This window comes from Pipistrellus hanaki, assembly GCF_964339955.1.
Source record: "Pipistrellus hanaki genome assembly, chromosome: 1".
Lineage (NCBI taxonomy): Eukaryota > Metazoa > Chordata > Mammalia > Chiroptera > Vespertilionidae > Pipistrellus > Pipistrellus hanaki.
Genome location: NC_140503.1, coordinates 91,357,283 through 91,373,331, shown reverse-complemented (window position 1 = coordinate 91,373,331; position 16,049 = coordinate 91,357,283). Strand labels below are relative to the sequence as shown.

The following is a 16,049-nucleotide window of genomic DNA, read 5'->3' as shown; positions in this document are numbered from 1 at the left end:
GTTCACCGACCACGGGGCAGAAAGATTGTTTCTCCAAGTGATCCGCTCCATTTGCATGCGTGGTGCAGACATTTTGCCAAACACTAGGGTTCCCAGACCTCCGATTTGTAAAGGATTGTCTAGGCCACCCCTTTCCTCGTTCACATGGAGGGCGCCTAAGAGGATTTAGAATCAAGTGGGCACATTTGCGCGGCCTTGTTCTTAAGAGGCAGCTGGAGCCCGGCTGCCGGGCTGGCGCAGAAAACCGCGGGTCCCAGGGGGCACATTGTCCTCCGAGAGGCCGCCACGGGGCTCCATTGTGCGAGGCAGGCCTTTCTCTCCTGCCCTCTGTCTCCCACAGCCCCCGCCCCCTCACCCCCACGCAGGCTTCCATAGCTGCCGCTCCCTTAGCGGCCACATTTCCCATGCAGAGGCGCAGGCCGGCTCGCCTGACCATCTGCACGCGGAGATTGACAGCAGCCCCGGGAAGGTCAGTGCCTCAACGATTTCTGTCTGAACAGCAGGCCACCCAGGCCTCCCGAGTAACACAAGGACATCTGCTCCCCTTAATTTAGAACACTGGTTCCAATTTCACCGGAGCCCCACGCTGGACGCCGTCCTCTGGCTCCAGGGGGGAGGGGCGGGGAAGTGCCCAGCAGACGCGCCGCCTGCACGCAGGGCCCATTCAGGGAGAGCAGCTGAGTCCGGTGAGGGAAGGGGGAGACGGGTGTAGTGCCCGGTCACCCACGTGACCAGAATGACGCGAGCGGGCGGGGCAGTGGAGGGGGCACGCCCTTCCCAGAGCATCTGCGATTGAGGCGGGCCTGCGGAAGAAAGGGCTGCGCTGGCCTGGGATCCTGCTCTGCAAAGAAGAGTTGGATCGCCCCGCGGCCCTGTCTTCGGTCTCTCAAAAGGATTTCTGGTTCTCCAGCTCTTGCTGGCAGCAACAAGAGGATGGCAGGAAAGTTTACTGCAACCCCGGGTGAGGAATCCTGCTCTGCAAGGGTCTGTGCCCGCAGTTTTAAAGCAGGCCTGCAGTGGGCAAGGCTAAAATCTTGCCTGGACAGTTGATATCAAAATTCATCTTGCTTTTTCTGCTTCATATTTGGACAAAAGGATGAAGGAATTGCATTTCTGTTGAGTTCCCACCGCTAGATCATAAGCTCCTAAAACACAGATACTGCATCTTATTCATCATTGTGTCTCAATCTTTGGAGACTAAACGAATGTGTGTGGAGAGGGCTGGGGCAGGGCTGGGGGTGGAGGAGCCTTGTGAAGACTGTGTCTATCTCATTTTAAATGTGACAGAAAACAATGCACTGCCTAGAATGAATGGACACATATTTCAGATATGGGTTCACATTTCCTATCACCATGATCCAAGGCTTACACAGTGTTAAGTCCACTGATATGGGATCTTATATAACATCTCCCTAAGGAGTTATTGGGGACATGACCAGGGACTCCACTTTTTCTATCTCATATTATACCATCTAGGGAGAGCAGAACATTCAGACCAGCTGAAAGCTTAGCTGATGCACTAGATCAAAGGTGTTACTTTGTGAGGATGAAGCACTATTCTCCAGGAGGGTAGGTACACTTATATCAAAGACTTTTATATGGCGCTGTGTCCACAGTGGGTAGAAAACACAAATCCAGGAACCAAGGAGTAGAGGCAGGAGCAGTCTTGTCAACCATCACTCCCATTTGAAGAATTTGGGCTTCCCATCCTCATGACACTGAGCTCTGTGGGTTTTGAGATCTTGGTTCCTAAAAGGGGAATAGTTCTGACAAGGGACAGGTATCTTCGCATTGAACTACAAGTGTGACTGATCCCTGGGTACCTTTAGCTCTTGCACCAAAAGGCAAGAAAGGATAATTTAACCTGGTCATCAGGAAAAGAGAGGGCTACTGTTATATACAGGGATGAAAGGAATAACATTGAACCCAGTGATCTACTTAGGCTCCTCTTGGTACACCCTTCTCCTGCTTTGGGAAAAAAAATAGACTAGCCTTAGCTGATTTGGCTCAGTGGATAGAGTGTCGGCCTGGAGACTGAAAGGTCCCAGGCTGGATTCTAGTCAAGGGTACATGCTCAGGTTGCGGGCTCCATCCCCAATAGGGGCATGCAGGAAGCAGCCAATCAATGGTTCTTATCATTGATGTTTCTATTTCTCTATCCCTCTCTCTTTCTCTCTGAAATAAATTTAAAAAATATTTTTTAAAAAAATAGGCTAGAACCTGAGAGGACCCATGGCCAGGGGTTCAGATCAGTCAGAGATGAGGGACTTTTCTCACCACCAGAAAAGCCACTGAAACCAGAAGAGGCAGTTGTTGAGAGGGAGGAAAATCTTTAATGGATAACATAGGAGGGAGAAGATGAGTATTAGTTGTCATCCTGAAATCATCTGTAGCATTTGGTTCTGTAATTTGTCTCACTAACCATCCTCCTGTAGGAAGAGATGCTCTCTGGTAACTTAAAGGGGCTTTTCCCAGAACGTATAAGAAGAGCATCCAAGTGTTGCAATGGGTGAAGTAGTGAATGCTTTGCTGCACTCTTCAGATTCCTATTCAGGAATGAAGGCTTTATTTCCCAGCTCCTAGGAGTGCTGTCACAAGATGTCTCTCCCTTAACCTGTGTGGTTTGCTTCAACTAAAGAAAACCACCTGGTGATCTGAAGATGACACCTCTTTCCACAGACAACCTATGTTGAATGACCCTCTTGTCCTAATTTGGGACAACTCTAAAAGGCTACCCCAGGCCCAAAACTCCATGTGGGTTGTCTGATGATTTCACCTCTCAACTTGTCCCTCTTTCTCATCCTGCTTTCCTCCTCTACCTTCACAAGTACCTTTCCAAGAGTACTTCTTAATAAATTACATCCTGCGAGCATGACATACAGCAGTAAAACTTAGGTTATTACCAGATGAGAAAATTTATATTCAGAGGCTGGTGAAGTCAATAAATGAAAATACTTTGGTTATTTAAAAATATAGTCAATTTTGCCCTAGCCGGTTTGGCTCAGTGGATAGAGCATCGGCCTGAAGACTGAAGGTTTCTGGGTTAGATTCCGGTTGAGGGCACATGCTTGGGTTTCGGCCCTGTGTAGGGCATGCAGGAGGCAGCCAATCAGTGATTCCCTCTCATCATTGATGTTTCTATCTCTCTCTCCCTCTCCCTTCCTCTCTGAAATCAATAAAAGTATTTGAAAAATAGTCAATTTTATTAATCCAAGCTATAATTATGAGCCTCTTGCTAGTTGACAATTGATTTTGATCAAATTGACATATGTAGCAATGAGAACTCTTTCTGAGATTCTTAAATACATTCAGTCCATATTTCACTTCAGATGTCAGATTTCCAACCTTGATTTCAATTCTGTTTGGATTTTAGCCATTTTGTAAAAGAGAATGCATTTTCACAGAGCTCAATAGATGCAAATATTCCTCAGAATTTTGATACATGGTCAGAAACACTAGGAGAATTAGTAGATTCATGTACAGGGTGTAGAAAAAGTAGGTTTACAGAAGTTCATTTGGAAAAAAATACAATAATTAGTAGACAGTAGTAAAATAATGATCTGTGTTTTGCATACTCACAATTGTAAACCTACTTTTCCCCTATCTTGTATTCATTTCTAGAATCCTAAGGTTTTGTGCCTTCATTGCCTGCATAGCATTTTTCCCCCTTAATCTAATCAGTGCTTGAAACTGAACCACTCTGATAAAGCAAATGTTTAATAATTTAGATATATACTGAGATTTTCATTCCATGGGCAATTGCTGGAACTTTAAAACATGATTAATTTTTACTAAACTCTATGAATATTTTTTGAATTATCACTTCATATTCACTTAATAGCAGTTCTATAAATATGGGGGTGGGGGGAGGTTTGGGAGAACTCAGGGAAGATTAGGAAACTGGAATCGGTATATCCTCAACGGCCATCTATTTGCTCATATGCCTGGACAAATAGCAAAGCAAATGTTTTCTTCCTTGCTACTTCAAGTTTAAGTTTTGTGTAATCATCAAGAAATTTTCATTTTGGGAGACTGGGAAAAGAGGAAGGTGTTTCCTTTGTGTTCTTTCATGACTAAAAGTTATTGGTCTGAGGAAATAGTTCAGAAAACCTCTTCACCAAATTTGCACAACTTAACACTCTTAATTATACTAAATATGGAAAGCCTCCATACTCTACTGCAAATTCTTCTGGATAGCATATACTGAGTATCATTAAGAGGACAAGTGCAAAGAAAATGCACAGACTTCATCATTTGCTGCAGCTCATCACCTAATGAGCCTGAGGAGTCCTGTTCACAGGCCAATTCTACAAATGATACAATGGAAGTTGGGTGTTCATACCTGTTATTTTGATTTGAGTAAAAAATTGAGAACTTTCTTCCTTTTTCATATGATATTTCTGATGCAAATGAACTTGCTTTGCCACTTGATATCAAACTTCTCAGATATTTTACTAGAAAGGCACATGGGCTAATTCATCCTGTGAAGTTGTCATTGTATGTGGTCCCAGGTGGACCACACTACCTCTTTTTCTTCCCCACATTCCTACCATCCCCAGCTCTGCCCTCAAAGTTTGGATATCCAGTTAGCTATAATAGTCTTTGGTTAAGAGAACTATAAAAACAAACCCCCTCTCCTCCTCAAATTTGAAGGTAAGGCACATGCTCCTGAAGTAATGAGGGCCACTAGGGGGTAATGCCATAGAAAGGCAAGGAGAACAGAGCAGTGAGCATCAGTGATTTAGCCCAGGTTTTGTCAGAGCCTGAGTCAGAGCCCACATTTTCTGGGCCCATGTGTTTTCTCAATTAGGTTAAGCCATCTCCTTCAGACAGCCTTCACAATTGATTTAGCCAGCACCAGAGGAGTTGGTCCATGAGAATATTGAGCCAGGCAATTCCTATTTGCCTCATCAATATGCATTTTATGTTGAAATACTTGCACTAGTATTTTCCCTCTTCCTTTCAAAAACATTTGCACTTTCCATTGGAAAGGGTGCTGTTTAACCTAATAGTAAACTTTATCAGTATTCACAGCTTTGTCATTTTCTGCTCTTATTAGCCATCAGTGGATTATCTATGAATTCAACTTCTCTCCTACAACATTTTTAAGTGCTGTGAGCCCAGGGCCTCTTGGGTTGAGGGTAGGGGTCAGAGAAAGTGATCCAGAGATGATGTCTGTGCAAAGTCCTGAGGACAGTAGGAATTTACCAATCCATCTACATTCCTCCTATTGACGATGGGGCCATTTGCCATCTGCTCCCCTCCCTGCCCTTATCTTTTTAATATAAGTGCTCCTTACGCCCTAGCCAGCCAGCCCTTCTGTTCCAGGGAAGCTAATCAGTTTTCTGTAACCCCCAAGGACTAGCTGGATACTGTCTGGCCACTCTCGTCCATGCCAGCCTTTCTCTGTGAATATATGTTGATTACATGCTGAAAGGTCTTGCTCAAACTCAAGGGATTTAGGCAGCCCTCCCTAATGAATTCTCTTCTGATCTCTTTATTTCCCTCCTTCTCAGAGCTTATGCTTTTAGCTTATACAGTGTGATTTTAAGAACCCAGATAAATTCCACTGGCATGAGCATGATTTGGATGTCTGCAGATAAAAATGACTCAAGGAAAGGTGTTTGGATTCTCCTCAAGCACTTTTATAAAGACAGAAAATGCAGGGCTTACAGTATTGCATGTCAATGTGGACATGAACACTGTAGGAGTTGTCTACCTCTTTTTCCCAGGTACTCAGTGTCTCCAAGTCAAGACATAGCTCTTTATGCTAATTAGCATTGTTTTTAGATGGGAATATTTGGGAGGAAATTTGGAGGAGTGATATATTAAAATGGGTTTTATAACCACTATTAATTCTTTCTTGTTTAGCAACCAATTGAGTTGTAGCCTCTTTATGAATTTATCCATCTTTGTATTCCTATAGAAGAGTAAAGGAAACAAAATAATAGCTTCCTAATTGTTTATTTAGCTTTACAGTTTACATCTTAAGTAATGTCACCTCCGCTGAGAAACCACCCTGAATTCTCAGGAGAGTTGTTGTCACCTTTCTTTGTGTCCCAATGCATCTTGTCATACCTCTAGCCCAACACCTCCAGCGAGGTACTGTAATTTCTGTTACATAAGTGACTCCTTAGAAGATAGAATCCTTCAAGGGTCAGGAGCCTGGCTTTTTATTTAGCATGCTTCAGTGTCCTGTCTCATGATACTTTAAAAGTACCCAATAGGCAAATAAATGAATGACTAGATATGAGAACAAATGAGTGGTTTTTCTGTATTAAGTATTTGATAAAGGCTTGTTATATTACTCATTGATTATAATAGAACTAGAGGCCCAGTGCATAAAATTCGTGCACGGGGGTGGTGTCCCTCATCAAAGCCTGCACCCTCTCCAATCTGGGACCCCTTGAGGGATGTCCAACTGACTGTTTAGGCCTGATCCTAAACGGGAAGTCAGACATCCCTCTTACAATCCAGGACTGCTGGCTCCCAACTGCTCGCTTGCCTCTGCCTGATTGCCCCTAAGTGCTTCTGCCTGCCAGCCTGATCACCTCCTAACCCAGTGGTTGGCAAACCATGGCTCGAGAGCCACATGTAGCTCTTTGGCCCCTTAAGTGTGGCTCTTCCACAAAATACCACGTTTTTAGCAAAGGCCAGCTTATGAGTACCCTAATTAAGTTAATAACAATGTACCTACCTACCGGTATATAGTTTAAGTTTTGAAAATTTAGCTCTCAAAAGAAATTTTAATCATTGTTCTGTTGATATTTGGCTCTGTTGACTAATGAGTTTGCTGACCCCTGCCCTAACCACTACCCTGCCAGCCTGATTGACACCTAACTGCTCCCTGGCAGGCCCAATTGCCCCTAACTGCCCTCCCCTGCTGGCCTGGTCACCTCTAATTGCTCTCGCCTGCCAGTCTGGTCGCCCCTAACTGTCTTCCCCTGCAGGCCTGATCGCCCACAACTGCCCTCCTCTGCTGGCCCAGTCACCCCTAACTGCCTTCCCCTGCTGGCCTGGTCACCCCTAACTTCCCTTCCCTGCAGGTCTGCCCCCTCAACTGCCCTCCACTGCAGGCTTGGTCCCCCCCAACTGCATTGCTCTGCTGGCCTGGTCACCCCTAACTGCCCTCCCTTGTTGGCCTGATCACCCACAACTGCCTTCCCCTGCATGCCTGGTCCCCCCCAACTGCCCTCCTCTGCCAGCCTGGTCACCCATAACTGCCCATAACTGCCCACCCCTGCAGGCCATCTTGTAGTGGCCATCTTGTGTCTACATGGGGGCAGCCATTTTTGACTATATGGGGGTGGCCATCTTTTGTCTTGGAGGGATGCTCGATTTGCATATTATCTTATTAGATAGGACTAGAGGCCCAGTGCAAGAATTCATGCTCTAGTGGAGTTCCTCAGCATGGCCTGTGGGATCAGGCTGAAACTGGCTCTCCGACATCCCCCAAGGGGTCCCAGATTGTGAGAGATGAGGCCAGGTAGAGGGACCCCATGCACTGGGAGGCACACGGGAAGTTGGCCAGCAGGGAGGGACTGCAGGAGGGCTTCAGGGTGTGGCTAGCCCATCTCGCTCAGTCCAGATCAGCTGGACCCCAGCAGCAAGCTAACCTACCAGTCGGAGCATCTGCACCCTGATAGTCAGTGCAAATCATAACGAGTGGTTGAGCAACCTTAGCATATCATTAGCATATTATGCTTTGATTGATTGAATGGCCGAACAGATGACAGAACACTTATCATATTAAGCTTTTATTGTATAGGATAAATAACAAGAAATCCAGATAAATCTTGTTGATGACTATGAGAAAATATTTATAAAAGAAAGTTTGGAATTTTAGATGAAATTAAGCCTCTAAACTTTTCTAAGTGTTCTTTTATCCTTCGAATGGATAATGAGAAGATAGTTATATTAATTTGGGCCAGCACTTCTATAGTGCTATGAAATTTGATTTAGTTATATCCTATATTTCCCTAAAAGTTTGAAAAGAAAAAGTGTTTCAAGATTTTTAAAAGTATAGAGCGAATAGCTACCATGCAAATCATAGCATTAGGGGCATCTCAGGATTTTCTCCTTCATGCTTAAATGTTAATCTCTGAGTTATGCACTGTAATAATAGATCCAACTGAAGAAAAAAAAAAAAAAAAAAAAAAAAACCTGTTTCTGAGACTAATGCATAAAATATGTGCATGCAGTTTAAAAAACGGTTCATTCTTTGGGGGTATGAAAGTTACTGCACTCTAGGGAAACAGAACGTGATTAACTACAAGGTCAGCTGATTTTAAATACTGATTGCCAAACTGCTCAATAAAATATGAATACTTATTAGGGCAATCCATATCACATTACATATCCTATTTCTGGGGTGACTTGCACCGTCTTAAAAAGACATACTCCAACTAGATAATGACAAACATTATTAAGTGAATAGAAATTGAGACTGAAATTCTTCTTTCCTGTTGGGTGCTCAACTGGACTTGAACCTCTAGGAAAAGACTAAAATTATAACCAATGCTCAGTATCCATAGTAACATGCATAAGAAGGTAATTATTTTTTCTTTACATTTTTAAATTTCAGAGTTTAACAGCATATTATATGCATTGCCTTGGGCCCACAATTCCTGCAGTTGGTCATTAAGTATCAGGAAATGCCCTCTTTACCAGCCATTATTGTTTAAATAAAATGCCACTTACAACTCTTGTGAACAAAAGAGCTACAGTGTCAGTGTAAGGCACACCTTGACTGTTGTAGTGATTTAGCATAGAGAGCAAGGACCTCTAGAGCACCTGGCCCAGAAGCCAGGCTCATGTCTTGAGAACACCAGTTACAAGGATGCCGTTTCATTTATGGCCCCAAACCCAGGTTCTCCTGTGGTCAACCCTGCTGCTGTAAGAAGGCTGCTGGAGCAAAGTATCCTAATTACACCTTTTGTGGAGAACCACTCCCTGATGTATCAATCTGGAAGTGTAAGTTTTGTGTTAATTTTATTGTTTTGTTTTGTTTTTAAAGAAAGACCTATTCACAGAAAGTTATATGATTGAGAATATTTAAAGGAAGGAATTAGTTTCAAATCTATCTGATGTTCATTCTAAGAAGGCAGAGTGATGATAGCATTATAATGGCAATCAAGAAAATTCAACCCAAGTTGAAACCAAAAACGCTTTGTCTGACTCCAGAGGCTCCTTGCCCTTGGCCCCTGTACACCCTGGTGGCTTCCGCCAAGTGGGTGCCCACCTCATAACTTCAGTTTTTGCCTCCTAGGTAGCCTCAGTAAAATGTTCCCCAGATGACTATGCAAACAAAAGGAAAAATGTGTGCTGAAAACTAGAGCTAATCTAAGAAATTCTAAATTTAGATAGAAATTTTCTTCCAAGAGCTTGTTTATAAATCAGTTTTTAAAACCTGGAACAAACATTTTCCCATAGAAACATAATAACTTAAACCCCAATTGAACGTAAACACTATGCATTAGCAAAAACATATTTTATTGGCTATATTTTTTCACTTTTTTTTTTTTTTTTTTACCTACATTATAGATTAAGTGGGCTTTTGCGGGTTTGTTGGGTAACTAGATCACCACATGCAATGGCTCCTGTGGGAAATTAGTCCCTACTCAAAAAGCTAGCTGTGAGGAATTTTCCTCCCGCTGCCAAAGCTTCAGAGAGAAGAGAGAATTACCTCCCATAGCTCTGATGATGCCACCCAGAAGCAAGAGGGGTCAACCTTTATTTTGGTAAGGGACATTTATAAATTTGGTGTTTGTATTTTGGTAACTGCTAGCACTTAATTTAGAAAGTATTACAACTATCTTAGGGTAAAGGTGAACTCAACAGAGTTGAGACCAGGAAGTTGAATAAAAAAACATAAACAGTTAAGCAAATTTTAGAACAAAGATATGTACAGAGATAGACACTGCAGCTGAGAACTTCATAGTCGGGCTGCAAGCAAGACCAACATTCCAGTTCCAAACAAGGCAATGCAAAAAAAATTGTTTACTAGAAAAAAATAAAGAAATTCAAAGGCAGCGAAAGCAGATTGTGATGCTGATCACAGGGACTTTCTTCTTTTATCCTTGTTTATGTTGACTCTAAAAGTTAATAAATTCTAAACAGTTTAAGCTATCATGAAACCATTTCCATCCCACTCTGCATCTATGATTCACATCTTAGCCACATGCCCCACCCTGTAAAAAAGCTGTGAGAAGCAAAAGCTTCACTTCTAGACAATTCCCCAATTCATTTTGCTCCCAAATGGCAAGAGAGATAGAGAATTTTTCATCCAGAAGGAGGAGTGAAGTGAGAAGTGGGGGGAGGGCAGAAGAAAATTGAACCATGACCCATGAGAGAGAGATTTTCAGGGATAGGTGGCCTTTTGAGAGAGAGAGAGAGAGAGAGAGAGAGGGAGAGAGAGGGAAAATAATCTGTGATTATTAATAATCTGTGATTCCTGGGGAAAGGAATTATAGCAGAGGGCCAGAACGAAGGCAGAAGAATGCTGCAAGATGCATGAAATGATGCTTGGAATCTTTCAGAAAAAGAACACCAGAAACAAAAACAAAACAAAACAAAACAAACAAAACAAAAAAATATTATTTATACATATATATATATATATATATATATATATATATATGTATAAATAATATTATTTAAAAAATAAATAATATTTTTAATATATGTATAAATAATATATATACATACATACACACACACACACACACACACACACGTGTGTATATACTTGAGGCCCGTTGCATGAAGATTCATGCAAGAATAGGCCTTTCTTCCTCTGGCTTCACTCCCAGCTGCCCCAGTGCCTTTGCAAGTCTTGGCTCCAGGCTGAAGTACTGCTCCTGTAGATCCCTCTGCCCCCTGTCCTCTGCCCCCTGTCCTCATAATAGGCTTCCTGCCCCAAGCAGCCACTCCTTGCCTGTATATGCAAATTAACCCACCATATTTGTTGGGTTAATTTGCATACTCACTCCTGATTGGCTGATGGGTGCCACAGAGGTACAGTCAATTTGCACATTTTATTTTATTAATGTAGATTAGTAAATCAAATTTATTGCAGCTAGAAGGGAGCAAAAGGTAAATTCCTAAACCAGAACAGCAGTTGTGGGGCTGAATCAAGACACCTCATATTGCAAAATTGGGAGTTTGTGCCCAGCTTTCCTAATATCCAAGGTGCAGGAAGATCTCCATTGTTCTTTACGATCCTCAGGAGGAACTTTCGAGGAGCTTGAAGAAGTTCCTTCAGTGGACACTTCTAGGAATCTGAGCTTACATTCCCAGTTCTAATAATGATCCCAAAGAACCTTGCCAGTTGGGTTAGGGTTCAAACCCCCTATAATTTTGAGGAAGTGGAGAGGGATTCAGACACCATGTTTTTTGTCATCACATGTGTCTTATTATTTGGGAAAATTTGTTCCAATTGCCATCATTAGAGCAAAATGGCAGGGAGTGAGCTTTTCAAAGCTCTTTGGTAAGCACTTATCAGGATCAGTTAAAAAAGCCCACACTATAAGATGTCTTTCCACTGTACTAAAATACAAAAGTGGCCATATGCAAAAGTGCTATTGACAGAGAAAGGGAAATAGTAGTCTGACAATTGAGGTAAATTGAAAGCATAAGGTAAAATTACATCAATGGGAGGAGATATTCCCCCTCCTCTGGGCCTGAAATGTTGAGCCATTTGAAAGACTGGTCCTGGTCTCATTCTTAGTACTTAATAAAGAGACTTAGTGCTTTCAAATATGTTAATTTCAGAAGAAAGCTTCTTCTTACTTGGTTCAAGTAATCCCTTCTTGGAGAAACTAAGTGAAGAGAAAGAGAAAAGGCAATTTAAAAAACTAGATATGGCCAAAACCAGTTTGGCTCAGTGGATAGAGCCTCAGCCTGTGGACTGAAAGGTCACAGGTTCGATTCCAGTCAAGGGCATGTACCTTGATTGCAGGCACATCCCCAGTAGGGGGTGTGCAAGGGGGTGTGCAAGAGGCAGTTGATTAATGTTTCTCTCTCATTGATGTTTCTAACTCTCTATCCCTCTTTCTTCCTCTCTGTAAAAAAATCAATAAAATATATTTTTTAAAAATTAAAAAATAATAAATAAATAAATAAATAATAAAAAACTAGATATGTTCCAATCTAATGAGATTGTTAGAAGTCTGACTTGGTGGGACACTCTAGCCTCTGGGACATAGGTCTCTGCTCTGGTCATTGTATCAGTGACTTCCCCCTCCATAAAGTTTAGAAAGCATGGCCCGGACAACATGGATCAGAAAAATATATCAGTCTCCTAAATATGCAGCCTGGAAAGTTTATGTTCAGGTAAAAATGCACCTATCATTCAAATAGAGAGGTGGTGGGGAGCTCTATATTTCTCAGTTGTTTTATGTTCTAGTTCATTTCAAAATAAGATTTGAATTGGGTAAAAGGAATTGTATATGCTATCCTACTAGTTCTTAAATTTAATTAGGTATATTATATATATGACCAGACTAAGTAATTAAAAAAAAAAACACTGATTTTGATACATTGGAAAAAGATCTTTCTGAATGACTAAAAGATTAAAACATTTGGAGCACACATGAAATTTGATTGTTTTAAGTGCTTCCACTTGACTATTTATTAGACTTTCTTCAGAAACAGTTATTGATGGAGCTGCTTCAACAAAATAATATAAGTGATCTGCCTGGGTTCATCTATCATTTGCTTCTCCTCCACATGTGCCCTCCCATTGGGCTGGGCTACATTCTCTTTGCCTCTAAGAACCACAGATCAGCAAGAGATAGAAATGTTGGAGAGATCATTTAGGCCAAGGGTTGTCACACTTTTCTGTAAAGAGCAAGATAGTAAATATTCATGCTTTGCAAACCATATGGTCTCTGTCACAACTACTCAACTCTGTCATTGTAGCATGAAATCCATTATAGATATGTTGAAATAAATGAGTATGGCTGTTTTCCAACAAAATTCTATTTACAAAGACAGGCAAAAGGAATGATTTGGCCATTGGATTTTAGTTTGTCAACTGAGCTAGTCTAACTTCTGCACTTTACAGGTAAGAGAAAAAAATCTGGGAAGATTGGGAATTTCCCAAAGACGTTGGATGATTCATAGCAAAGACAGATCCAAAACTTGAAATGAAATCTGGAATCCAGCTTTCTTTCTACCATGCACAATAGTCAGCTCACATTTCATGAAGTTTCTTCTACTCTATAGATGCATAAGTGTGAATCATAAAGTAGTATTTGAGGAAATTATGCCCCGGTAATGACAATTATTTAATTAAAAACACTTTGAAGATTTTTCTAAGTGATTGTCACTAATTATTGATTTACTCTCAGTTTCATTGTTATGTTTCAAGATGGCATTAAGAAAGTAAAACCTTTAAAAGTTTTATTACATCATAGGGTCTCCTTTTAACAAGGATTTTTACTAAAGTTGATTTGAATAAAGTCAGCAAACTGAGGGTTTCAATTCATCCAAGAATAACCAGCCTCCAAAGCAGAAGTTCTTACCGTGGGATGTAGGGAGTTAATGAATCCCTGAAATTCATGCCAAAGTTTCTGTGCTTTTAATCTTTTTTTCAGGACAAGTTGCACAATTTTCTTCAAATCCACAGAGATTTGTGACTCCAAAAGTTACAGAATTCTAGATGGTAAACAATTCTTCTCCAGCCAGGCTTCCTGAACAGACAGTCTGAAGAAAGAATGAAGGAGCTCCAACCAACCTTTCCTCCCATGTGTCCTCAGTGGCTGCTTCTCCAGAAGGTAATTAGTTAGCTGGCCACTAAAAGGGCCCAGGAAGGAAGGGACAAGTAGCCACATTTTGGCTGACGCAGATGGATGCAATGAATCTAATTTGTGGGATAAGCTCAGCATCGGGATCTTACATGGAATGATGCTTTAAGTTAGTAGACAGCAGTGCTGAATTTCCAGTTTACCAGCTAGCTCAGAGTGAGACCCCCATCAATGACTGGGTCCATAGAAGGTAAAATTCAATTTCCAGAAGCAAGTAGGTGGGCTTGATTTCTGGCAGTATAGTGCAATGTTTCCCAACCTTCTCTCATGATGAGAATCACCTGGTGGAGTTGTTAAAACACAGATTCCTGAATCCCAACTAAGAAGTGCTAAACTAGAATTTTTGGGAACATATAGGTAAAATTGCATACCTAACTTAGTGCTCTGTATATAACATCTGTCTTAGAGCACTAGTTAAGTATACAATTTTACCTATATGTTCCCAAAAATTCTAGTTTAGCACTTCTTAGTTGGGATTCAGGAATCTGTGTTTTAACAACTCCACCAGGTGATTCTCATCATGAGAGAAGGTTGGGAAACACTGGTATAGTGGACTGAGCTAACTCAGTCACTCCTCCCACTACGAGCACAGAGAGAACCTAGATGAAATAGAAGGGGGGCGGGAAGAGGGTAGGCAAGGTTTGTTGTTATTTTGTAATTCAGGATGAATTCAAAAGAAAGAAATGGAAACCCTTACATGCCAGCAGGAGAGTGAACTCAAATCAGAATGGTCAGCTTTAGCTGAAGCCACAGTGGCCCAAGATGCTAAAAGCCAGACTTTTATTTCCAATGCATGGATGAGAAACATGACCTTGAGTCCACTCAAGATGAGGGATTCAACCTAAAGCCAGAACTCTTGAAGGCTACTGGTTTATGAGAAGGGGTCCAAAAAACTCCATCCTATGGTCCAAATAGGTATTAAGTAAGCCTTCTGCCTGGCCTAAGGATTAAGCAGGAAAAAAAGGTCTACTGTGAAAGAAATTAAAAGTCAAACTTGCACTCTATGTTCAAGGGTGAGATCTGAATTTATTCTACACAAATGGATTGGGAATCCTTAGTTGAGGAAAAAATGGTCCAAATTGGAGATGTCTAATGCAGTGTTTCCCAAACTTCTCTCATGATGAGAATCACCTGGTGGAGTTGTTAAAACACAGATTCCTGAATCCCAACTAAGAAGTGCTAAACTAGAATTTTTGGGAACATATAGGTAAAATTGTATACTTAACTAGTGCTCTAAGACAGATGTTATATACAGAGCACTAAGTTAGGTATGCAATTTTACCTATATGTTCTCAAAAATACTAGTTTAGCACTTCTTAGTTGGGATTCAGGAATCTGTGTTTTAACAACTCCACCAGGTGATTCTCATCATGAGAGAAGTTTGGGAAACACTGGTCTAGTGGATGACTACACAGGAGGCTAATACCTCACAACCCAGAAAGATAGCCTCTACTGAAGATAAGCTTATACAAAATTATACACACACACACACACACACACACACACACACACACACAGAGGGAGGGGGGGGAACAAAACTAAAGATAAGTAAGCAATCTGAAAGAGACTTAAAATCATTAAAGTTAAAACCCCATGGAGAGTCTTCCTGACAGGCCTGACTCAAGTGTCATCACCTGTTCTCTCCACGCTGCCCTGTGCCTGGGTTGGCTCTTACCAGAAATGGGGAGGGAAGTGTCTACTTTCTCAACAGGCCTGTGAACCTCTGGCTGAGGAGAGCCTTGCTGGGGTTATAAGAGTTCTCAAGAATTTTTTTCTTTTTTTAAAAAAAAAAATTAGATTTTTTTATTGCCTTCATACCATTTTAGCATTTATATGCAACACCTCTTAGAGAAAGAAGGTACTAAGTGAAAGGGGGAAGGAGAAGAGAGGTTCATGTGATTGACATTTACTTTGCATTATGTCTATAATTTTTCATCTTATCTGAAGATAGTTGCATATTAAAAAATATAGATTGCATAAACATGTCATTTATTGATGAGACTTTCCCCATTTCAAGTCAACATATGTTTTATTAATCTAAGAACTTTAATAAAATAACCACCTAACATTTTCTCCTTTTTTTATATATTTTTTGTATTGTTAGTATTACAGATGTCCCCTATTTCCCCTCCCTATGCCCTGCTCTGTTCAGCACCTCCCCGCACCCTAATCCTTCACCACACTATTGTCTGTGTCCATGGACTGTACATATAATTATACTGAGGCCTGGTGCACTAATTC

At 41.3% G+C, this 16,049-nt stretch overlaps 1 long non-coding RNA gene across 3 annotated transcripts in view; it reads left to right on the top strand.

Annotated features, from left to right (window-relative positions):
* Nucleotides 1-802: 802 nt before the first annotated feature.
* The window catches only part of LOC311618849, a 51,370-nt gene continuing 36,123 nt past the window's right edge, over nucleotides 803-16,049 (top strand). For all 3 annotated transcript variants that reach the window (XR_014794382.1, XR_014794383.1, XR_014794384.1), the window contains exons 1-2: nucleotides 803-961; nucleotides 13,599-13,778. This is a non-coding gene — a long non-coding RNA (uncharacterized lncRNA). The remainder of the gene's footprint in view (nucleotides 962-13,598; nucleotides 13,779-16,049) is intronic.